The sequence below is a fragment of the Phasianus colchicus genome, chromosome 8 (genome assembly GCF_987193195.1).
Source record: "Phasianus colchicus chromosome 8, bPhaCol1.hap1.1, whole genome shotgun sequence".
In the NCBI taxonomy this organism is placed as follows: Eukaryota; Metazoa; Chordata; class Aves; order Galliformes; family Phasianidae; genus Phasianus; species Phasianus colchicus.
This window is the reverse complement of record NC_143443.1, coordinates 4,787,404-4,813,327: the sequence shown is the minus strand read 5'-3', so window position 1 is coordinate 4,813,327 and position 25,924 is coordinate 4,787,404. Positions and strand designations below refer to the sequence as shown.

At 36.3% G+C, this 25,924-nt stretch overlaps 1 long non-coding RNA gene across 2 annotated transcripts in view; it reads right to left on the bottom strand.

Annotated features, from left to right (window-relative positions):
- The window catches only part of LOC149916983 (uncharacterized), a 90,407-nt gene extending 65,766 nt beyond the window's left edge, over positions 1-24,641 (bottom strand). For both annotated transcript variants that reach the window (XR_016468517.1, XR_016468518.1), the window contains exon 1: positions 24,577-24,641. This is a non-coding gene — a long non-coding RNA (uncharacterized LOC149916983). The remainder of the gene's footprint in view (positions 1-24,576) is intronic.
- Between the last annotated feature and the right edge of the window lie 1,283 nt (positions 24,642-25,924).

Sequence of the window (25,924 nt, the reverse complement as noted above, 5' to 3'; positions counted from 1 at the left end):
GAGTAGGCTATGATGTGATGTACCATAGCGTTCTGAACAACTTCTTTTAAATGAAGTTTATATTGTATAAAAGCAGAGAATATTCACTCTGAAGTAAATTATCTGCAATAGATACCTGAAATTTAACTCAGCACTTGATTCATCTGGAGTAGATGCCTGAAAGGTACCATGTGGAAAAGTCACATAAGACAGGAATTTCATTTGCTAAACATGGACTTCAAGGGGCCTCAGTTTAACTTTAATGCTATTACACAGGGGAAAATCATGTCCCATCAACCACATTCCATCTTCAGTTTCTTTGGGCCAACCCATTGGGTGTATCTACAGTTACATCTTTAAAAATCTGTGAGCAGCATATGTGCTGTATCAACAAGTTCAGTATGTAGGCTCATTACCCATCTCCTGAGCTACCCAGTATTCCACAGTTGTAAAAATGTAATAAATTGCTTTTTTTTCCCCTGGTGTATTTAGTGCTTGTGAAAGGAGACAGGTTGACAACCTGGGAGATTGTAGTATTCTGTTTGAATCACAGGTAAAAGGAATGAGGCAACATCAGATTAAGGAACCAATACTGAATTAACCCCTTGCTGAAGTAACTAGATGAGAAAAGCAAAGGCTCAATGGATCACCAACCTACTGTCAACAAAGAGATCTCAAGCACTAGTGACTATCAAACAAAACACCAAACACACATTCCACCATACATCCACCTTCCTACATGCACACATTCAGAAAAAAAATTGGCCATTTCATAAATAAGGCAAACAAAAAAATCCCTTAATGAATCAATTGGCTCTAACTCAGCTCCTCCCAAAAAAGAATTATTTTTGGGAGAAGCTGATATAATTTATAGCAAATATATATATATATATATAATATACAATATTATATATTGTATATTATATATATGTATACTGTATATAAATATATAACATATATAGTGTATAACAAATATAAATACTATATAATATATATATAATAACAAATATAAATACTATATAATATATATTATATATAATAACAAATATAAATTATATTATATGTATATATATATAAAATATAAAATATAAATTATCACCTGCACTGCAAATTGAATGGCTAGGATACAACAGACAAAAAAAAAACCCAAACAGTAATAGCTATACTGCTAACTTCTGCACATTTTACCAGTTTCTTGTTGGTCATTATTTGGCCATTGCACAGTATGAAATAAAAGGTTTATTTGTTATAAATAGTACTTATGCTCTTTCATTTTATTTTGCTAATAACTCTTTTAAAAGCTTGTGAAAATTATCTTGCCCCCAGATGTGACAATCAGTCTTGCAATGACAGAGTCTGTATCTGTTATCTTTTGAAGCAAAAAAGAATCTGCACAACTAATTGACTTAAGTTTCAAAAAACATTTCTCATTAGGATTTTTGTGAAAGGGAAGGAGGGATTTATTTATTTAAAATAAAATGGATGTAACATTTGAAGGCCTCGTCCATTTTATTTGAAAATGAGTTACGGAACACCGAAAAAATCAGTTTGGTGACAATCTGAACACTCAGAACCATCACTCATCAGTGCAACGTTCTCACACAAGTAAAGGACACGTTCATTCAAGCATTAGAATCAAGTCCTCTGAGGCCTACCTTTAGTGCTCTATGTTAATATCCTAACCATTAAGTACTAATAACTTTCCATCCCTGTAAGGAAGGATGACACTGGATGAAAACATCACAGCTTGTTCTAGTAATGGATATACCTTGCTGCATATAACCTAGAAACAGGTTGCAAGCAAAGAGTACCCTAGCAAATTAAGTATCAAAGGTTTTTCAAGAGTCACTGCTCCAGGGAATCTCAATAGATATCCTGCCTGGTCTTGCAAAAATAGACCATTTTTTGTCCTCTTTTGGAAAAGGAAGCTCTTGATAGATCGATTTTTTTTTTTTTTTTCCAAGAAAATAATTGTTACTTACTCCCTAGTGGGCTTAGAAAGGACAATAACACCTATTTCCCACAATCTGGAAGCATGTCATCATATTTATCACAAAGAAATGCTGCATTATCTAAAGATCTTAACAAGTCTCCTGTACCAGGACCTACAGTTATGTCTATGTTTATATATGTTACCAAATAAACATTGTGGGTCATACCCTTAGCTGACTTACTGTTGTTCTACATACATGCCTCAGAATACACTCAACTGAATGGTTATAGAAAGATGTAGATGCCATTGAATATAAATTCTTGCTTTAAGACACTCCAAGAACAAAACTATACCACAACAACAGGAACAGCAAATAAAACCTCACTTGTTAGACATCAGGCTGGTAGTTAACCACAGACCTTCAGAATAATAACATAAATCACTGCCAAGTTTGAAAAACTAACATGGCTGTTTTTGTTAGTTTTTTTCCACCCTCCAGATTCAAACTCTACATAATCCTAAATGCATTGCTCTTAAACAGAGTACAAGTATACTATTCTAACTTTCATTAATCAAAAACATGTCAGACAAACCTGCTTTAAAAAGATTATCAGGAAGACACAACACAGAATAACACTTAACACGTATGACCAGAAAAACATTCTTAATCCATTTTAACCTTGCCCTCCCCTCCCACTGCATGAACAGTCCTGTCCACTTCTACCAGCAAGTAGAATCTGTGCTCTCCAAGACTGATATTTTACTGGCAGAAGGCCTTTTTTTTTTTTTTTTGAGAAAGAATCTTGGGCTATTGAGCTATATGGCTAATCACATTAATTTAATATTAAAATAAACAAGTATTATCAACTATGTTAGTTGTCTCACACTTTCTTCTTACTGTTTAACGACAGAGCAATGTAACAATGTGCTCCAGAACAAAGTAATTTAAAATTTTTTTTTAGGTTGAATTTGACAAAATAAGCAAGAGTAAGGTTTTGTGTTCGTTTTTGATCTTTGGAAAATGGTATAGTGAAACAATGTCAGAAGGGATTAGTTCCAGCAAAACAGAGATGATTCTATTAAATGCAAGTGTCCTTAAAATACCATTGATTGTAAACGTAACCTGACCAACCAGCTGAATTGAAGCAATCCAAAATAACTAAGAGTGTACAGCAGAAAAATCCACTGGTCTTAAGCAACCCAAACATGTTGACAGTTCCAGCAACAAACATGACTACCTAGAAAGCTTTATATGACTCCAGGTCTTACTTTCTAAGAAACACATACGCTTCTCCATTGTACAGTGCATGTCTCATTTGGAGCCACAGAACTGCTTGGTTAGACTCCTGCTCTCTAAGCCACTCTGGGACTCACTGCTTAGTTTGACAATTTCCAGTAGGCAGATGTTTCTTCCCTTCTGTTATATTTTCATTTCTCAAGTGGATGGTAAAACCAGATGTCACTGTATGTAAGACTTAATTTTCTTTTATTTATGTACATATATGAAACAGGAAGCATATCATAGTTTGGTTTTGATTCACTAACGTTAACACGATTTCCCACATGCATACGTATGCATTACATAAATATTTTTAAATACACATAGCAACACCACACATATATCGTGTATGATATACATAAAGAAACATGCTTGCACAGGGCAATATATATATACTTCCAGCTGGAATCAAGTCCAAAGCATAACGTGCTGTCTGTTAGAGAATACAGAGTGTTCTCAATGGTCTAATATATTGTATACATACATGATCCAGTCGAATTATTTCTCAACTACTTCTCTGGAACAGGTGACACGGAAGCTTATCTGGCAGAAAATTGTTCTCTGGCAATTCAAATTATTTATCTTATGTCTATAATAAAGACCCCATCTGAATGACAGGAAGTTACTGAAGACTGCACACACACAGCACACCTTAGACGTTACTCAAAGCAATAAGGATTGAATACAATATTTTCACATCTTTTTATAATGTTCACTATTGTCAGTACCAGGGACATCCCACCTTCGTCATGTCATCAAAGCTCAATATAGCAAATTAGTCCTTAATTTCTTTCAGATCCTTAGTCTCCTTTCTCCTTCAGCATCTAAGAATTAAAGCGACCAAAATACAGTGGGAACACAATGCAATACCACAGAGGTATCCAAGGTAAAATACCTGTCTTATCGAAGAAGATCTTTTCAGAGCTCTTAATAAATATTTGGTAATTTGTTACTAATCCTCTTTTGATCGCTACCAATTCTACTCTCGTGTACCATTTCCACCACTGTTTCCTCTGACCCTATCAAGTAGAAAAGTAGCCATAAACTGTATCTATATTAACGCAACTATTTTTCGCTGTTCTGTCAGCCATCTTCATAAATTACTGCATCAGTCTTAAGAAAGCAAAAGTAAAAAAACTAAGCTTGATGAAACATAACCTATTCATTTCAAAACAAGTAGGGAGAGAGGTGTTGCTTGCTACATCAAGAAAACAGTAGAGTATGAAGTATGAAGAGCTGTCCATGAAGAACGGCAATGAGCAAATCAAAAGCCTATAGGAGAGAGAGACCAAGGCAACAAAGGGAATCCCTATGGTCGGTGTCTACTACAGGCCACCTGATCCAGTGGAGCATGCTGATGAAGGCTTAATCCTCCAGCTGCAGGAGGAGCCTGGACCGCAGGCTCCTGTCCTGCTGAGGGACTTAAAGCAAACTGACATCTGCTGGAAAGATAGTATGACAAGCCGTAGGCAATCGAGGATTTTGGTGCTGGTATTTGTATTACTATTTCACATGAAATCACACACTTTTTAAAACTTATTATTTTTAAGGAAGAGGTAGTAAAATTAAGAAACAATATACTCGAGTTTTTATCAGTATACATATTAAATGAGAAAGAACAGCAAGATGAGGATCACTAATGAACGTCAGCGATGTAATTAGGAGAAGGGACGAATACATAAGCACTACATGATTTAAACACAAGGCCTTTACTGAAGAATGAGAAGTGAAGCCTAACTCAAATTTCTAAGAGTGGCCAGATAAATACTTCTTTTTTTCCCCCAACATCAATGTAGCACTTGTCACGGTGCTGAAAAACCTGACATACTATTTAACACTTCCACACAGAACATTCCAGCCTGAGTCAGTCTATCAGAATGACTAGAACATTAACTATAGACACACTGCAAGCACTCCTACTCATACACGAAGTCACACTTGTTTAATCTTAAAATTAATATTCCCAAGGACTGCAGTGCATGCCAGTATCATCCATTAACCTCACAACTGAATATACAGCCTTCAGCATGATTCTTTTGCTAATGCAAAAATGACTTCAAGTTGAATAGCAGTAAGATAGCTAATATCTCCAGTCATTGAAAACAGAGCAAGAGAGTAAGAACTGATGCTCTAATCACTACAGTAACTATGGTGTCTTCATACATTTATAAAATTAAGTCCTGAAATCTACTTAATTATTATTTCTTATACATGCCTCTGAAACTGGAAGCATGTCATTTGGAGCTGTGACAGATCCAGAACATGTTTGAGTAGAGGATGCTTGGCTTTTTGGATAGCTTGCAGAATTTAGTCCCGTTTCACTGGACTTAAGTAACTTAGCGTTACTTAAAAAATAACACTTGATTTTCAAATAGCATTAAAACACTGATGTTGTATTGCCTTAAAAATATTTTTCCCTGCGTATAATACTTGTAATTCACAGTCTTTCCCCTTCTTACATACTACCAAAGATAGCTTTTACATCCAATGCCATTTAGATTTTTTTCAAAAGCAGAGTCATGTAGAACCTGTTGCTGACAGGAAGCTGAATGTTCACAGGATTAGGCTGCTATAAAGACGATTTGTGTTCTATCACAAGGAACCGGCAATGAAGGAAAGAAATAGAAAGTGATTTCACAAATTCACTCCAGTAAGCTTTTCATTCATCAGTCGGTTAGGGAATTATACTAAATCTTTCTGCTGAGTAGCATCTTTTCCGCTATAACAAGAAGTCTGGCTTTCATTCCTCCAGATACCATAGATTGATAATAATTGATTTTAAAGTTACCTTTAGTTGCCATAAAATTTCCTTGTTAAAGAATGCAGTGTACATTTGACCTGTTAAAAGATTGATTCTGCCAAACAAACAATATGATTTAACTTCTCAGCGTTTATATAGGTCTTGCAACTTTCATACACCATTAAAAATTTTTTTCCACAAACTCTGGAGAGTTTTGCCTGCTGAGGACAAAGCATATGTAAAGAACTATCTGCACTGGTGCCCTGGTTTAATCACTAGTTTTAGTGTTTTAGTTTTCATAATTCTATTTGCTAAGCAACTGTAAGCTGCAACACTGAATCACATTGTATATCACGTGATTTTAAAAGATAAAAAGAACTTCTCAATCATAAAGCAAACACAAGAAATGCTGTTTTACCATTTCCCTAATTGCATTTTCTAACAAGGCTACTTCAGAACAAACGCAATATTGAGCACAACACTAACAGGAGATGAACACAACATTTCACCACTCTTGAATGTGATGATTTCATTTTCACTTTAGAAAAATTTAATTTATTCATGGACAAAGAATCTTGATCACAGTGAAGAATTTCCTGAAGATTTGTCAGGGATCCGGTCTCTTTCATTTTTAAAAACAATGTGATTCATTTATCCCTGACTCATCTTTAAATGATGCCTGATTAAGCTAGGTGCTAATACAGAACAATGAAGGACCACTCTGCGGTTCTGGACCCAAACAACTGCAGAATCCATTGCTTGGATTAAATCCTTATTTGGAACAGCTCTGTGCAAATTTCATGTTGGATCAGTCAATGGCGTGGTGCAAGAGGAATTTGGATTTGCAGATAAAAACAGAAGAGGCAGGAGCATCTGTCTATAGCGCGCCTTACAGCAGAAGACAGAGGCAACCATCCTGATCCCGCTGACTTAATGATCATTAACAGTGTCCTGAACTAAACTGTGCTCTAGTTACCCTGAATAGAATCCAGCTCACGCACTTCAAGATGGCACCATGAGAGAAACACAACTATGCCAAAAGAAGTTGATCTTGTAATGCTACTTGTCACATGCTTTGCCCTATAATATCACAGTGCCCCAGCAGCATAAACTTCTTATCTACGCATCACACCTGTGGTAGTATTTAAGGTTTTCAAGCACTGGGACAACTTCACAGGAATTGTCTCCAACAGAGAAGTCAACATGCAAAACTGCATACAGTTGATACTGTGAACATAAACAAAGTAGTTACCGTAAGAAATAACAGGTGAATAGCAAATGACTGGCTAACACCTAGCTAGGGATCACAAATTAGCCCAACTAATTCTATTCTTTTCTGTACTTTCCTACACAGAAGAGACTTCTAGGCCTGACTGCAGGGAAAGACTCGAAAGCTGCCATTTTACATGAGGACTGAGTCAAGTTTGAGTTCCTGGGAAACCGGAGATTTCAAGCCCTCAGTATCCTTCCCAAATTATTTATTTGAGAACTCTTCAGTTCTTGATATTTTGAGCGTGCTAAAGGTGCTATGTCAGAAAGCCTTGTTTCTGCCCTAGTGCAGAGAGAAACAAATTTAAGACAAAAACCTTGTTGCATTGACTACTTTTCAACAAAACACTATTCAAGACATAACATGAGAAAATTTGCACAAAGTGCCGTTTCTAACTCAAGTTGGGCATCTTATGCTCTGATTTCAAGAGGTCGTCTCAACTCTACACTTAAAATTGCAGGTGCCCGGAGAATCTGCACTGCTCAACTATTCCAAGTGATCCTGGCAATCAGTATTGGACTCAAACAGCTTTCAAATTTCAGTTATCAACATATTCGCTTAATTATGTACTTGCATATTTTGCATAAAAGGTAGTTTGAGAGAGTGACTGTCAGGACTGTTTGAAGTAGCACGTCTGTATCTTCAGATATTTTATTCTGATGTTTTATTCTGTACAAATAAACTAAAATGTAAGGAACTTGATATCAGCTAGGGATTTTCTGCTTGCTTTTTAAACAGTGAAGCACTGTAGTTTTTAATAAAAAAATGCTTACATCTGTACTTTAGCAATGTTTTCATTTGAAAATGCCTTCTTTTCACTTTGTACTGATTACATTGCAGAGAAAAGACATCCAGTAGTTTTTCACGTATTTTAGCAATTAGGTAAAATTTATAAAGATTACTATTTATTTTAAATGGATTCTGTGAGATTTACATGGCTGAGGTTATGGTTTTTTTGTTTTGTTTTGTTTTTTTTCATCTCCCAGCATAATTTTCTACACAGAGATTGTAATGCTTCATTATACCATGTCCTAAAATAAGAATCTCAAAAATCCAGCTGAAACCTCAGTACAGTTATTTGAAAATGAAAGTGATACTGTAGAACATTGTCCAAGGAATGTAAAAATCAAAACCTATTTCCGGTTCTGCTAAATCTCACTACCTTAAGCTCTCTTCTCAGTCTCTCTTTCATGATTTTACTATACAGTCCACAAGATTTACCTGCCATTATGAGCATCATAAATTACCAGATTGTACATTTTTCTTGAGCAGCAGCAGATGACATCAAGGAAGAGTTAGTTCAAACGCTGTATTTGCATTGCTACTATCCTAATCTAATATTCTTCTGAAATTAATGCTACTGAAATCACATGATCAAAAAACGTTATCGTACGTTTGAACCAGATCATACATTCTTAAGCTTACTTTATCAAGAAGTAGAACTCAGCTGGGCATATTTGTTCGAAAGGGTTTTACTTTGTTCCATTACCATTTTAATGAAAGAATAAAGTGTAAGAAAACAAGACCAACTTAAAAAACTAAGTTAACATGACCTGACACATCTGGCCTGCATATAATTTGTTGCAATAATAAATGTACCGGTTTGAATCAATCTTAGAGTATTATCAAAAACTAGGGATAATAATACTTCATACCAAGTTATTACTATTTTAGAGACCTATTTCCACAAGGGCCTTTCTCAATCCCTTTAAAAAACATACTTGATGTGGCATCAAACTTGTAGCTTTCCATGCACAAAATTCATTTCCAAAATTACACAGACAATATTCATAACTTACTTAAGAAGCAAAGCAGGTAATCTTTTTAACTAATACTGATTTTTAAAACCCTCATTATATTGGGCATGAGGGAAGAATTAAGCGTGGAGGGGATGAGGCAAACAAAAACATCCGAATTCCTCAGATCTAAAGTGCGACTGTATGAATTTGCCAGTATTCCCCTGGGGCATGACTGCACTGCACTGACAGGGCACAAAGTTAAAATGACTCACCTGAACAGATAATGGACAAACACTGCACATGGCATCGTTATAAGCCTGAGCTAGACTTGCTGTGCCAATTCAGTGGCTTTGCAGATTGTTTAATTTACATGCTAATTTGTGAGCACAGGAAAAATTACAATTAATATACTCTTGAACTGTTCCTACGACTTATTTAGCATCCTTTGAGTATAAAGTAAGTGGTAAATTCTCATTAGATTATTCTCACATCTGGATTTTTACATTTTTTTTTTCCTAGTTGGGCAGAAAGATGACTTAAGCAAGCATAAACAATTTTATACACTAGTTATTTTCAGAGTAATAGTTTATATATTTGGCTAAGCTACTTAATCAGAATGTGTCAAGTAATAAATCAAACAAATACTCAGAGAAGAAAAAACAACAGTTTTTCCTAAGCCTCAATAAGCAATATTAGCTTCTCCCCATTCCTATTCTTGGACAAATCCTTGCTTTCGTCCTCTAACTGAAGGGTCAAAATTGCATTTTATTCAAAAAGCATTTTGACTTATTCACTGTTCTACTAAAGAATAAACAGAAATACTTAATGAAAGGAGCTTTAAATCTAAGTAAGTAAACCACACATTCTTTAGGTGTAAGAGCTGTTTAGTTCTTACCAGCCTTACCTTCTTCAACACCAGACAGCTCTATTTAATGAACTTACATTCATTTTCGTACCTTAGTTAATTTAGTTAACTTAGTACAACAAAATTATTTTATTCTTAGTTATCACTGGGAGACACAGTATAGAACAAGCAATGGATAATTTAAATCCTTCATATTCAGGAAGCAGCACGCTCTCTATTGCTGTTTAACTTCATTGACACTCTTTCCCTGATATTCTTCTGTGCTATGAGTCTTTCAAACAAGCTAACAGCATCGCTAAGGTACCACGTACAAGATACAGCTACCTGTGTGGGATAAGTGACACCACTAAGCCTTAGATAGCAGCAAAGATAGTTCAACAGAAGTACAACCGAGAGTTAAGTTACAGTTTTCCCCCATCCAACAAGATTTCAATTGAATTTTAATTTAAGATAATTGCATCTGTTAAAAGCTGACAAGATTTTGACAACGTGTACTAAGAGATAAATCCGGTAAACTGATAGACCAGATTTAATTTTGAATACATTCATTAGTACAAGATTTCAGTTTAATATTCATTAGTTTCCTTGGCTAAAGACACATGATTGAATTTAAAAACTCAGACTACATTTAAAGGCACAGTCTGAATTTAAATTCAGGTGCCATGTATTACTCCTTGCTTGTATAAGCGCTCCACGTCACTGATTACATAAAGAAGATGGGGTAAGTAGGGTTCCTATACTGAAGAAAAAGAAAAAACGTCTGCTATAAATGTAGCATATGCATTTAATTGTCTTCAGCTTAATACATTTTTTTTTACATTAAAAATATCATTATTTCTAGCAGTTATTTTAGTAGTAGCGTAACGTATCATATAACACTTGGCTGTTTCACAGCCGGCACATTTTAGCAGAGTGACAATATCTTTCAAATAGGAGAGCAGTATAAAGGTAACACCCATTTTCCAAGAGCTCAAAATACTCATTTTAGTCATTATAGTTAAAATATTAGTAATCATCGTAGTTATTCAGTGCTTAAAACTACTCTCACTGCTATTTATCCCCTTTTCTCTTCTTTCTTCTCATCCAAGGAAGACAATATTTATACTCTCTCACTCATCAGTCACAGTGGTTGCACAAGCATTTTGCAGCAATAAGCAACGTGCCCCAAGGAACCATTCATCCTGGTCAGAGACATGTTTGAAACCTATTTCCATTCCACAAGACTCTACCTGACACGAAGCAGAGACAGAACAAAGGCACAGTTCAGGTGTTGGCAGCTGTCAGATACAGACCAGCTCCCCACAGCAATCTTGTTCTCCAGTACCTCAGAGAAACTATGGATGCAAACCTTAACAGAAGACCATCTAAAGCCAATAATTAGGGTTGGAAGCTCAAGAAAAAGCCTGCTAGGTTACTTCAGAGATATTTCATAAAGATTTCTAGGAATTTTTCAGCTAGCTTTGGATGCTTGGCATTTTGAAAATCTGCATCAACGCACTTTCTACCAAAAGTGGCCTTGCATACAGTGATGATAGAAAGATGATAGATATTCTATATTCTAGAAAGTCTAGCTTGCCACCTATGTATATAACCTTACAGCCATGATTTTTATTTATTTAATTTTTCCCTTCTTCAGAGAATATTGAATCTCTTAATAATCACCTATTCATCCAGCCTTCTATACTAGGATGAAGTTGCAAAAACCCGTTTCTCCTTTTGCCACCTGGAAGGTTGAATATAAAAAATGACCGAGGTCATCATGGGGTCTCAGGCGCCCTCAGAGGGCTCCCACATAATGGTGGCCATTGCCTTCCTTCAACTGGCCATGCCCAGCTGCGGTGGTAACAAACTCCGCTGTGTGCGAGCCACAGTGGTCCTGCTTTGTCCCTTCCAACATTCATTAAATGTATTATTTATGGATCTTTGCGCATATTACTTAATTTCATTTAGTTTAGCATTACATCTGAACATCAAACCTGGGAAAGCAGTCATGAACGTTTTTATTGCCAGGGGGGCATTGCACAGAGACGGCTGCCAGTCAAGAGGAGTCCCAGACCACAGTGAGGCCTGTTGAAACGCTTGGGGATAGAGTGAATAAAATTGTGGAGGTAGGAAGTGGGCACGAGAAAGCCATGCCTTCATGGTTCTGCTTTGAGGCATCCCGCTTCCTCAAGTGCAGGCAGGAACACAAGCCAGCGTGTTAGCACAGAAAAACACCAATGCACTGCAATGCACTGTGTTGTCCTTTGTTTTTTTTGTAGCACACGCTCTGGATGTTTTAACAAGAATGTACATCAAGAGTGCTCTATTTCCTTCATAGGTAGAAATAACAATAGCTGTTAGAAAGTATCTATAAATTCCCATACTCCGTTTTCAAGTATTAGTAAGCAACAGAAAATCTAAGAGGTAAGAATATTTAAAATTTTTTTCCACTTAGATTCTTCAGTAATTTTACAATCTACTGTTCTATGCTTTAGCATATGAGATTTATTCAGTTATCTGCATCTAGTAATTAATCAAATTACGTTAAAAGTTGACACGTGATCTAAAAAACTTTCATTCATTTTCAATCAAATAACGCTTGATAACAGTTTGACATTGCTTGTAAATCCTTGAGGAGCAAAGAAATTAGCATCCTAGCACCCAACTCTGTAACGACGTACCTGATTTCATAGAAAGAAAGGCAATACATTAATTTGCATACTTATATAATACTTTTCTTACGCTTTAACTGAATAAGCTCATTGAAGGATGAAAGCTGAACTTTTTAAGGCATATCTGGTTCTTAGAATGTGCAGTGGCATGGAAAAATGATAAATCTGAACCTCTGTGATAATTAATATTTCTACGCAAAGTGAATACGCACGCTAGGATTAATTAATTGCTGCCTATTTTGTATCTCAGTAGTCAATAAAATACTTACGTAGTATTCTAGGGTATGTTGCATACATAATTAATTTAGCACAGATAATTTGCATGAGCTGCTGCTATTTGTTGCAACTCTCACTGTTTCTAGACAACTTTTTACGCAAGTGAGAGAAACCACAATCAGCTGGGAAAGGCCATCTCATCTGTTAACTCTGCCCACTGAGCATCCTCATAACATCATACTTGCCAATATTAAGTAGCAAAATCAAGAAAAATTCATGGCCTTGTAGCATTATCTACGTCTCTCCTTTTTGAGGAAAATATTAGTGTACTATTATCCTCTTCCCTATGAATCCTTCAGTAATTTACATCCCTACGTCTGTTTTTGTGTGTTTGGTTATGTCATGTATCCGTCTAAAACATATCAGGCAAAAGCCTTCACTGTCAAATAGGAGATAAGTTGTCATCTGTTATTTTTAGCTTTAGATAGATTCATTTTTCTGAAAGAATATTCAGCTCCGGAGAGTAATAGCAGAGTATTTACTTTTCTCACTGTTGAAGCACTAGGTGCACAATAACAATCATCAATATATTCTATCTAGTCTTCTCAAAGGCTTCCAAAATATTAATTTAGTTTAAACTAAATTCTCTGATTTTCACATAAGAACCGTCCAATTCAAATGTTTCTTTTTCTTCTTTCTTTCTTACTTTTATTTAAAGAAGCAGAAAGATTTACATGCTTGGACCCCGTGTGCTTCGCCAAAGTGAAGCAAAAGTCAAAGTGAAGCAGAAACTAAAGATTTTTATTTGTTATTATAATTAAAACACATTAAATGGGTTAATGAAGTTCCCTGCTGTGATTGTGTTGAGGATTAGTGAAATTAAAGAGCTTGTTTGTTAAAAAAATGAAATCCCAAATCATGGGAAAATAAATCAGTCCTGACCACGTAAATAACATCTGCGACACAACTGCAGCACACCTTATTTATCATAGAGAATATTCTGAACTTCGTTTTGAACTGAAGTAAAAAGAACACAAGTTACTTATCTACATTTTTGAGGAATTTTTTTCTTTGGGTTATTAAATACTTAAAAATTATTTTTCCAATTATATGCTAAAAATTCCTTTTAAATTGCTTTTAATGTAATGGAAAGAGAAGTTATCCCAAAGGACGTCACAATTAATTCTACATAACAAGTTTATCAAAAGGCCACTGCTAAGGAGTAAGACAGTCTTTGCAATACAATCTTAGATGCTTGTTGAGTAACACTGTTTATACGCTACAGGAAGTTGAAGGAAACAAACTGCCTGAACACAAATTACAGGGTAAAAAAATCTTCAAAAACTAAGGAAAAAAATAAAATATTGTTGTATAAAGGAGACTGTGGAAATTTTATGTCTAATTATACTTTCATCCCCGGTAGCAAGATCTGGCTTTTTGATTAATTTCTAAACATTCTGTAGTCCATTCCACACCATATCTAAGGTATGCACTTTTCAGAGGTGTTTCACTTTAGACATCACCTCATTTCAAGAAGTGCTTTTAAAAAAAAAGTTTCACCAATAGGTCACATACTTCTGTGCCTACATTTTAAGTATCAAAACACCGTTGCCCAATTTTTTCATATTCAACCTTTAATATTTACATTCGTTATATTAACTATATGCCTAATATAGCTAGAATTAATTAATATTCAATATTCTTGAAAATGCTAGCATGCTAACATGATCAAAATTAGAAAGAAAAAGAATACAAATGAGCCCATTTATTTAAATGGAAGGTTGCATTTGACCTATGCAAGAGAGGCAGCAAGAGAAATAGGGTTTTTGTATCACTAGAGATTGAAGCGGCCAAACTACAGGCAAGTTTGTTAACCTCCCCAGCTATCAAGAAATGCAATCTCACGCACAGCAACATTCTTTACTGATATGCCTACATTGCTTTTTCATAAAGTCTTCCCTTAAAATAAAAAAGAAGTCTAACTAGGGCTTTAAGAATTTAAAAGCTGTAGGATCATGAATATTGCTCTTAACACTTCTAAGATCACCACAGTCTGTATCCAGCTCATGAGGGATGGATTTCATCATGTCAAAAATTTACATGAGATTCTTATACAGCAACGCAGAGGTGGATGGATTGTGAATATCCATTCTGTAATGTCAATGACAACATAAATCCAGATATAAATAAAAGAAACCTGTTTTAATAAACTTGCTTAAAAAGGCAAATTTATTATTAATTACAAGTACAACACATTGAACATTTTGTTCAGTTTCCTTTTAGTCCTAGTCTGCCTTCATAAACGCACACTTGTCATTAATTTAAGAGGACATACAATCAGTAAAATTTATACTGGAAATCTCTTTCAGGCAGAAAAGTCTCTAAATTAAAATAGGTGTTATTTAGCACATGCACGTGCAAGGATCTGTAAAAACACAAATCCAGAATCAGGCATTCTCAATTACAAAAGAACTTCTGAGTGTGATAATTTCTCTGATCTTAATTCAATAATTTTCTAGTATTAAAGATGCTTGGTAAAAGCAGTTTTAATATGAAAAATCTTACTTCTCGGATAGCAGCCCGGAAGAATAATTAGATTCTGTATGGTATACGTATAATTACACTGGTCCAGTGTTCTCCACTACGCGTTGTGTTCATGTCTACGATAAGAATATTAGAAATATCCTCCATGAAAAAAAATATCCTGCAACACTGCTTGGTTTTCTATCATACTTGTTGTTTTTTTTTTTCCTTCAGTTTACAGTAGAAAGATCTTGATATTCTGCAATGCTTCTCAGTTTGATTATAATAGAAGAAAACATTTCCTGTTCTCACTTGATTCTTCACACTGAAACTCGTCTAATGATTATTGCTGTTAGTGATACACCACATGACATCCACTCACCCTAGCTGAATTTTTCATCTCCCTTCCCAATACTTGTAAAACACCTGTAGAGCAAATAACTGAACTGCAAGCTTCTGTTTGCACTAGGCTTAGATTCTTGTATGGACAAGTATCACTGAACTTTACAAGCAAGATAAGCATTACTTGCTCCCCAAAGAAACAGCAACGGAGTAAGTCAAATGATTTTATCCACATGACATACAGCTAATACTGACAAAGTTAAGGACAATGTTAAGACTCCTGGCCATCAGTCATATTGTCTCTAGATTGAAACTCATTAGTAGCTTACAGCTGCACCTTTTTCACAAAAATTTGTGAGCACGGTGAAGCTATCAACAAGTTCTGCGATTCTGATGGATTATCGTAAATAACGACTCAATCACTTTTGTTTCCTACTAATTCAGCGTACATTCAACTTGGAACACTTAAAAGTAACTTTCTCTTTTTCTAAAGGGTGATAAAGCCATAGCTCTCACAGAATCTAAGTAATGTGAACAGTCAGTCTAGAACATGCAAAGCCATACAAAAAATAAGCTATCTAGTTAAGGCAACAAAAATAAGCGTACTTGTAAAAGCAACAGGAACTAACTTTTGAGAACAGGGCACTGAAATCATGCATTGAAACACACGTGGGTTCTCCAAAAGTAACATTTCCTATTTTATTAGGTGTAAACTACAACTTGTTCATCAGCGTCCTGGAAAAAGGGATAGAGTGCACCTCACCAAGTTTGCTGATGATACAAACCTGAGTGGAGTGGCTGACACACCAGAAGGCATGTTGTCATTCAACAAGACCAAGATATCTAGGGACTTGAAAAACTGAATACTCAGTGAAAGCAACTCTAATATAATTAATCAAACTGGATTGTTTCCTCCAAGGACTTCACTTAAATCACATCAGTTTGACAAAGACACTTATTCTACATCCATCCTACTAAATATCCTGTAACGTTTATCAATTTATATATAAGGACATCATTCAGTCAGTACACAGCAGTATACCATTATGATTGGCCAAACCAAAATTCTGTTAGAACGCCAAGGGTATTATTTCTTTCCTATCACATTTTACATAGTAAGCAAGATACTAAGTGACATCTGTTACAAATGTGATATTGATACATCTTGACCTGGTTTATGTTAGTACTACAAAATCTAGTTTATCTACTAAGTAACATAACTAAGTGCACTAGACCATAAATTCAAACACGGTAAGCTCAGCATAAAACAGAAATACTTAAGTGTTCTCTGGAAATGGTTTCCACGGATTTTTAACAATGGCATAAATTGAAAGTCTCTTGTTAATTTTCTCAGGTTCTGGAAAACAGTTATATTGGCATCTCATGGATCATACTGTTCATTTTGATGATGTAAAATGCTGGCATTAACTCTCACGTAAATGGCCTCCATAAATCTGAACTGTGGGATAGAGGCCCACTGTTATAGATTGGTAAATTATTTCTCCTCTAATGCTACAAATGCTGTCCTATTTATCATGACTAAATAAAACCAATATTTTAATCGTTAAGAATTCAACACTAGAAACAGCTGGACTTTTTAAATTTAAACCAGCACGTAAATTCACTACCACAGGTCTATAAAACAAGGTCCTAACTCTCTGGAGGACTTTAGAAGCCATCAAGCGGTTCTTTAGTAGGGAAACAATATTTATGGAAACTTCAAGAGTCCAAATTAGCTGTAGATAAAGGATTTCTTCTATTTTTTTTTCCTTTTTTTTTTTTCCGCCTATACTTTCTCAAAGATGAATTTTTTTTTCTTTCGAAATAGGAAACTATTTCTGCTGCTTTTTCAAGGAATTTAATAATAGTAAACTTTTAATGCATAAAAAAAAGATTGTCTTGCTAGTCACAAGATGCATTCAGATTATTGTATTTGTTAACTGAGTCTACTATCAAGGAACAAGCAAATAGCACCAGACTATAGATTTTTACCTATGCTTTCAAGTTATGGCTCTTTTACTCTGCCTGATAAGTGAAGTTAAAAAATATATATATTTTTAAATATAAAGCTGTTACGAAAAAGAAATCTTTCTTTAAAGGATATATACAGACTGAGGCGAAGACAATTTCTCAGTTAATAGAGGCATACTGAAGTATACTTCAATAAAACATAAAATATACCAACTAGAAATTCTCCTTGCATGCTTTCCTATTTAAAACTTACGCACATTAAGAGAATATCTTAACTATGTACTTCAGATCTTCAAAAGAAGATTCAAGACGGTGACAGCGCGAAGTTCTCGGAATGTCAGCTAAAGGTACCGGTTTATAAGAGGTAGTTTCAATATCAAACATTTTTAAAGTTAATGTATTCCTTATCAACTGTGGCTGCGACGTAGTTAACTTGTTAACACATGAAAAAATTCTGTGAATTACGATTTTTGCTTTTTTATTATATTTGTTATTCTTTCATTTTTCAAATGTTGCTATTTTGTTGGGTTTTTTTATAAACAAATTCACAAAATACTCCTATCAGATTGGTGAGTCAGAGCTGCTCCGACATTTTTCATTGAGGCAGTTTTCCGGCTTTACTGTGATACTGCATTTGATCTTTGTCTGCCCTCATCCTCAGAGTGTTAAGTGTTTCCAGTAATTCAGTAATCGATGCAACTAGCATCTAGCATCTGTCGTCTTGTTTAGTGCTATTAACCACTTCTTTTTTATTTATATTTATTCATTTTAATGCTGGTGAAAGTTTTAATTAAAACAACTTCAACAACATCCTCTATTAAGTGTTCAAGCCTCCAGTCCACAGGAGCCAGACATTTTCTGCCAATATTACTTAGGAAACAACATTCTGAAATGTAGTACATAAATTGTTTCAGTGAACCTGCGAGATACTCAACACAAAAACTACTACTCTGTAGTTCCAATCGCACCCATTATTTTCTAACTCAGAGGGTGAACCGCCCAAGTGCCCAAAAACAGAATGAAATGATAGCTAAACTCTTCTGATGAATATCTATCCAATTTTTCATCTACCAAGATCCCTAAGAACTCCTTGTTCTGCTGTATGGGCTGGGCTGTTGCTTCCTAAGTCAGACAGCAGCAGGAAGTGGGACAGATTCCCGAGCAAGGAAGAAGACAAGGACAGTGAGATAGAGAAAGCCTCTTAAACCTCTTCCGCAAGGGCTTCTACCTGCTTGGGAGGAAACCACCCAACGCTTCCAGAATCAGGAGAAAAGAGGTTACATGATTCTACCTCAGTCATATGATCACCACTTGACTGTGCTGCCCTCCCATCGTTCCTGCAAGATCAAGCTGACTACTGCCTCCATGAACACATTCTCAGCTGAGACAATGGCTGGGGCGCACCCCAACCACTTAGACATCTTCTTGAGCATCACGTAGGCTGAAACCAGCTTCAGTAGCAGCACATATCAAAAACTATGCTGGGGTAGAGGTGCAGTTTGTCAGGAAGAGCCAAGGAATGCCCAGCACCATAACCTCCACCTCAGCTGTCTGCAAACCTGCAACTGTTTGCTGGTGAGCACAGGCTTTTGTCTCCCAAGCATTGAAGACAGTTGTGATTCAGCACCTGATGACCATAGCCCTGTCAAGTCTGATACAAATGGAATTGCCGCCATGGGAGAAGTGATCTCCTGCAGCACTTCTGCTTCTGCTTGGAGAAAAAATGCCTGAACCACTTCCTCTTAGGCTACAAGAAGCTGCCTGAGAATGTTTATCTTGTTTCCAGCCTTCTGAACAGCTAGCCTGCTCAACATCTTCCAGCAACTTGTGCCAAATCCAGCCAGTGCTCAAGTTCACGAAAATCTGACCTTGCAAGAGGTCTCCAATGTAATAGGAAGAGATTTTCACATACAAAGATGCACTGATTGGACTTAAAGCTGCGGCAGAGGATGATCTGCTACCAGAAGGAAGAAAAGAGCAGGCAGGATGCAGCCTGCTGCAAGGAGGAGCAACGCTCTCTGTGAGAAGGTCTCCCCGGAGCAGCAGCCGGTGATGACAGCAGTCCTGCAGCCATTGCTTTTCACCATGCCTTTCGATCACAGGAACCAGTATGGCCTGGGTGGCCATTGTGCACAGAATCTGACATAATCTCTCTCAGCTGCAGCAGCAAGCAAGAGGCACCGCTAATGGTGCACTCACCAAGGGCAAGGTGGAAAACTTGCCCATCCCAGCACTCCCTTGGTGCTGGTATCCTAGGACTGAGCACACCGGACGCACAGCAGACACTGCTCAACAGTCAGTGGGTATTACTCCCTCACATTTTCTCCACTGCTAAGCCACGTTTTGGGGAACCTGACGGTCCAACTGAAGAGTGTTGAGAGGAGGCTTACGACAGAAAATTGTTAACATCCAGGCAGTGACCACTCAAAATCTTGGAGAGACTTTGCTATCTCTGGGAACTCCAAACTACACACTGATGTCAACAAATTGTGTGAACAAAGGGTCTGCCCACAAGCACCTGTGCAACCTGTTCAAGTTGCAGGCGTCCCTGCCTGACAGGGTAGTTGGAGTGGATGACCTCTAAGAGTCTCTTCCAACTCAAGCAATTCTATGATACAGAGTGTACGGAAATAAGAGATCCTTCTCAAGGACTTTGGGGATGACTGTAAAAGAAACCCACATGTTAAAACCATCACAATTCCGCTCATAAAGAATAGAATTGAAGGCTATATACTATTTACCATATGAATATTACCAAAATGTATGCATATATATATACATAAATAAAACTCTGTATTTAGGAAGGGAGAAAGACGGAAAGAAAATGAAGGAAGGAAGAAATACAGAAACAGTGATTCCAGTGGAACAAAAAGAATAAGGATCATAAAAAGTATTGAAATGTTTTTAGTTAATCATCACAAATGTATTTAAATTATGGTATACACACCATACTTATTCAGTGTTAATACTGAGAATTTAATTAGCAGTTCAGATGTAACCTCAAAAAAACCTATCATATATTCAGTATTTTTTATAGTCACCTATTATCTTTCAATAGACAAATTAATCAAAGTGCGTATTCATAGCAAAAACCAAACCCATTCCTCCTGAACAAAATGCATGTATAAAACTAACAGCATGTATTCCATTTTGAGCATAGGCAGAAGTTATTTTTTTTTTTTTTAAATGAAAGGAGATAAATGATAGAGACAAGAAAAAAACCAAAGAAAACATTTTTTTGCTATATTTAACTGGAATTGAGCTACTATAGTTTGGAGTTCTAATAAAAATCCAAAACTAACATCTTCTAGCTGCTTTCAGCCATAAACAGAAGTTGGTATCACATCTGTGTCCATGTGAAGCTGAGTAAGCAATGCCATATGGTGGCTGACATCCAGCAGTTGGATCGCAAGCAAAATTTGAGCAGGCACATCGGAGTGGGTATGCATTTAAGCATAAGGATGATTTTTAGCAGATCACTGTTTTAGATCACTGCCATTCCAAGTTCCTAGGGCTGTCTAACACGCTGCAGCTCTGCTCCTCATGTACTCTCCCACCAACATCATGCTTTATTAATTTGCCTGTGCCTAGTATTGCTTCTCATTTCCAGACTCAGTTCAGAAAAGGGAATCCCACTCTTTTCTCAAGTACATATATTTTTAAAAGCATCTCATACCAATGACCAGTTAATACAAAAACAAACTATATACCTTTTGGAACAAAAGGTAGCAATGTCATCACCTACTTAGCATTACACTGTTCTTATCCACCTGTGGAACACAATTTACCTACTTCCCAACATGAAGGACTGCCTGTTTTTCCCTGTGATACAGTTAAATCCCCATTCTGCTCCTGGAGACGTGTAGACACACACAAAGCCAATTCCTGTAACAGCACTGTGAAGCTACTGTTTAACTCTGCACTTTCTATGCTATCAGTTGTGCAGTGTTGTCAACACGTTTTATTTCATAATTCTTACTTCCATTGGAAAGTTAGAAAAAAATCTCTCAGTCGCCATTTTAATTGCAAAACCAAGCAGCGATAATGCCAAGTAACTGCCGGCCTCTTTAGGCCAATAGCTTCTGAATACTGCACCCATAGTACACACCAGCGACAAACAATTGCTATGTATGACATAAATGCAAAAGCACGCATCTCACTTGGCATAGCCTATTTTTATTTAATTTCCATCAATCTTCTCAGTATTATTCATTGGATAACAAAATACCGTAATAAAAACTTCTTTCTTCTTCACCTAATATTAGATACTGCAGAACAAAATAAAGAAATGTTCCTTAAAAAAAACTATAACAACTTTGCATAAACACAGTGAAAATTGTAGATGAATACATTTGAAGAAATCCATTTAACCAGTATAATCTAAGTGCATCACCTACTGAGATGAAAGGCAAACTCAATTTTAACTCTTGATACCTCTTAGGCTTGTTTTATGACCACGACTGCTCCTGTGATATGTAAAAATAAAGTATATTCATAATTTAACCACAAGGTTCAATAGATTCGTTGGTTTTAGTGAGTGCTCTTGGTGGAAGTAGCTGGCCTAATCATGCAAAACAGAAACCACACATCAATTTTTCCATTGCAGTTATGGCAGTTAAACAGAAATGGAATAAACGCTACTTCCCACCCCTCAAAACAGACTATATTCAAGTTTCCATGGAAACCGTGAACACCTGTGCAGAGAAAAGTAGTAAAGGGTGAAAACGTTCTCCCTGTTTTTTACCATTTCCCCTTTCCCTTCTTTGATCCACACAGAAGCGTTTTATGTATTATTCATTTTCTGCTGTCCCTTATTTCTTCTCTCACTCCATACGCACACCCAGGCCTCAGGAAATTTCCCTCGTATCATCTTCTACTGGCTATCCAGATAATTTTGAAGTGTAATGAGAGAAATTTAAATAGTTTCAGGTACCTATTATTACAACTATAGGTTCATATTTTAGCCAGGAGAGCATAGAAAAACCCAGCCAGAAACTCTAAGTACTCAGGATGGGCAACTATAACTTTTAAGATCCTTGGAGACCTTCCCAGGATCTTACTGGGATTCAAAACTTTGAGATACGCTCCCACAGGATATTAGAGATGGTACCAGACAAAGCCCAGAATGAGTACAAATGGCACATACCAGAGATCGCTAAAAAACAAAAGAATTTGATTTGTTCCTCCTGAGATGAAAAAGGAAGACTAAAAGCTGTGTTAATTAAATATAAGAAGTCACATACTGAAAAGCAGGTTTAGCTGTAGACCCGAGATCACTGAGGAAACAGAAACTAGCAAACAGATCAAAAGCAATTCTCATTTTGTCATCCTTAGATATTTTTTCCAGTCTTGCTTACAACCAGGTGCACTTCCATATAAGTAAAGATATAAGCCCTGTCCATATAAGTAAAACAGCAAAAAAAAAAAATACTATTTTTAGCTTCATTAGAACTAGCTGCTGAATGATTCTGAAAACACCTACTTAGCGTAAAGCAAATAATACTACTTGCCATAAGAGGCGTAAAAAATTCATACCGCATAATTTGTTCAAAACCACTCACTATAAACCAGACTATTCTTGGATTTGCATTATTTTTTGCAGGAATGATCCCCACTCGCCTATCTCTTTGGAAGGCTGTATCGTGTCCCACCAAAAGGACACATCCAAATAGCTGATGTGCTGTGCCAATTGTTTGTCACAGCTGTAAGTTCCTTGCTCACATGTGTTTGTTCCCAGTGATTTTCTTATATCTAGTCATTTTATTTAAATTAGCTTACATCAAGCATTCACAAGCTGAAGTTTTTCTTACGCTAACACTTCTGCATTTTGACAAGTTTATCTACCCCACTCCCTCAAGATATATTCCTAGACCAGCCCACATTTACATCACACTACTGTTAGCCCATTAGATCTTCTCCATAAACATCAAATAGTTCAGAAACAGTATCCTTAAGCATATTATGATACATTTGTTGCACTCCATTTTCATTCCAAGAATTTATCTAAAGAACTTAAGTAAACAGATCTTATACACAAAAAGCACCTGAATGGCTTTCTGAATGCTGTAATGCTATAACGGGATGGGAAGTACCACAGTAACAGCAGGGTGGCAAGGTATTCCTCTGCAGCAAATCAGAACAAGCCCAAATGCAGCAACCACAGATGGAGAAATGAAAGAAAAGAGCTGGTTACCTTCGGAAGCCCTCAGGTAGGCAAGGATCTGCAGCAAGACCCCCTCACCTCCACTTCCAACCCTTAAATGAGGTCTGGGAATGGGTGGGTCCTGGCTCCAGCTCTTCCGGTCACTCAGCTGCACTGCACGCACCTGAGCTCCCCTGGGTTGGCCCTGCCTTCCTACCATGTGCTGCATTGCTGCTTCAGGCTGTGACTTAGTATTTTCACTACAAATGCACTGTTCCCAATGACTTAATTGCATCAAAAACGGTATCTAATTTCTCAATCTTACCTAAGAGAGCACAGGTGCTAGGTTTCTGAGCATATTTTAATATTATTGTAATTCTAAGTTGTCCTCTTCAGTGCAACTGATTTTCTCACTCATTGTTACTGGCACATAAAGAATACAAATACAGAAGTATTCCAAGTCTATTTCCATGACAGAGCTACTTGCAATATGCCTTAAAAAACAAAAATCTTATTGCTGTCATTGCTTCTTAGCGTTTAATCAACTGTAAATAGTATTAAAATGAACAAGACTGTAGGAAATGGCAAGAAGATTAACTCAAGTCCTTACAGTTAAAGTAATTTTTAAGAATGCACTACATGGTAACAACAACAAAAAAAAAACCTTGACTTTTTCCAAGGTAACATTTTCACTGTGTTACCTGGAGTAACCTACGCATAAAATTTGAATAGAAACTACAGAAATGGGGGCAGTGGGGAGGGTACAGAGTGATTTGCAGAGACAGAAAGCAGGCATACCTAAATATTTCATGAATACCTTCAGATTCCTGATGTCTGTTGGAGGATTTTTAACTCCATATCTCTTACTGAAGCAAGTAAACACAGGATGAAATAGCAATAGTAATAGGTAGATTCTGTCTTACCTGTGTCTTTCACCTACTGCCTCGCTTGTTTCAGTTTCACATGTAGCAGTGGTGCTTCGCTGGCCTTAAGTGAGAAACACAAGAGACCAAAGATGTAGACATTCCCTCAGCTATGTGGAACTTAAGATCAGCCTATTTCCTTTCTTCTTACCTACATTTTTTCATCCTGATACGTCACAGTCTCACTCTATCCACCTCTTCAATGCCAGCATTTGAAAAGAGATATTGCTCTCCTCATCTGGTTACCTCCTGTGTTTTGGGAATGTAACCTTTATTTTTCTGTCACAGATACCTGACAGACAAGATCGAAGCATTTTAAAGAGCGCATTAAGAAGCAACTGGAATATCGCACATCTCTATACAAGATATCCTTTCCCGAGAGGAGACAAGCCCATTATCCCAGAAAAGTCTGCAGAACACTTGTGAATAAATTTTGATGCTTTCATAGTGGAGTTGCCATGCTGTATCGAAGCAGAACACGTTCTGGAAGAGGGAAGCCTACGAATGACCTTAAAAAGGATGATGTCCAAGAGCACCAGCTACTTCGAGACTAATAAATTATTTTCCATTTTTTAAGATGTGCATTTAATTCAGACAGTTTTTTGCATATATTTTCGCTTCCTTGATTTTAAATCGAAGTGAAAACATTTATGTACCACCTAACGTCATAACATCAGTATGGTTTTTTTTTTTTTTTTTTTTTTACAGGTAATGCAAACAATGGCATTCAAAGCGCTGCTAAATGCTTAATAAATTCTGACAAAGAAAATTCCTTATGACTGAAAAGACGACGGAATGAAATTGTTCATCCTTTCTACCTCAGGAGTCCTCTACCAGATAAAAAACGCTGACTATGAGTAGATTGTGAATGTCAATAGTCTCATGATTATTACGTAGTAGAAACATTTTGAGTAAGCAAACACAGAATTTCTTGTAAAAAGATGCAAGTTTTCTGAGGTCCTGGAAAAGCTTACCTCCTAGTTCAGGTCTCAAGAAAATTCTTTATCTTCCACATTTTATTTCTCTCTTACATTTAAGAGTCTCAGCACACAAAAAGGTATTTTTAGTGCATTTTTGCAAGTAGCTCTATCAATGAAAAAGATTGCTTCAATACTTCTTTCTCTTCATAGGGTTTAAGCATGCGCTCTCTGGAAGGTTCTTGAAGCATGGCAAAATAGCGATGAAATCTGAATGAATATTAGCAATTTATCTTTTACTCTTCCACTTCACTGGATTCCTTTACAATTGTCAAATGAGAACAACAAGCAGCAATATCCAAATTCAAGATCATTACCAGTTACAGATAAAAATGAAAATTACGTTAATATTTTTTTAATTGCTCAAAACA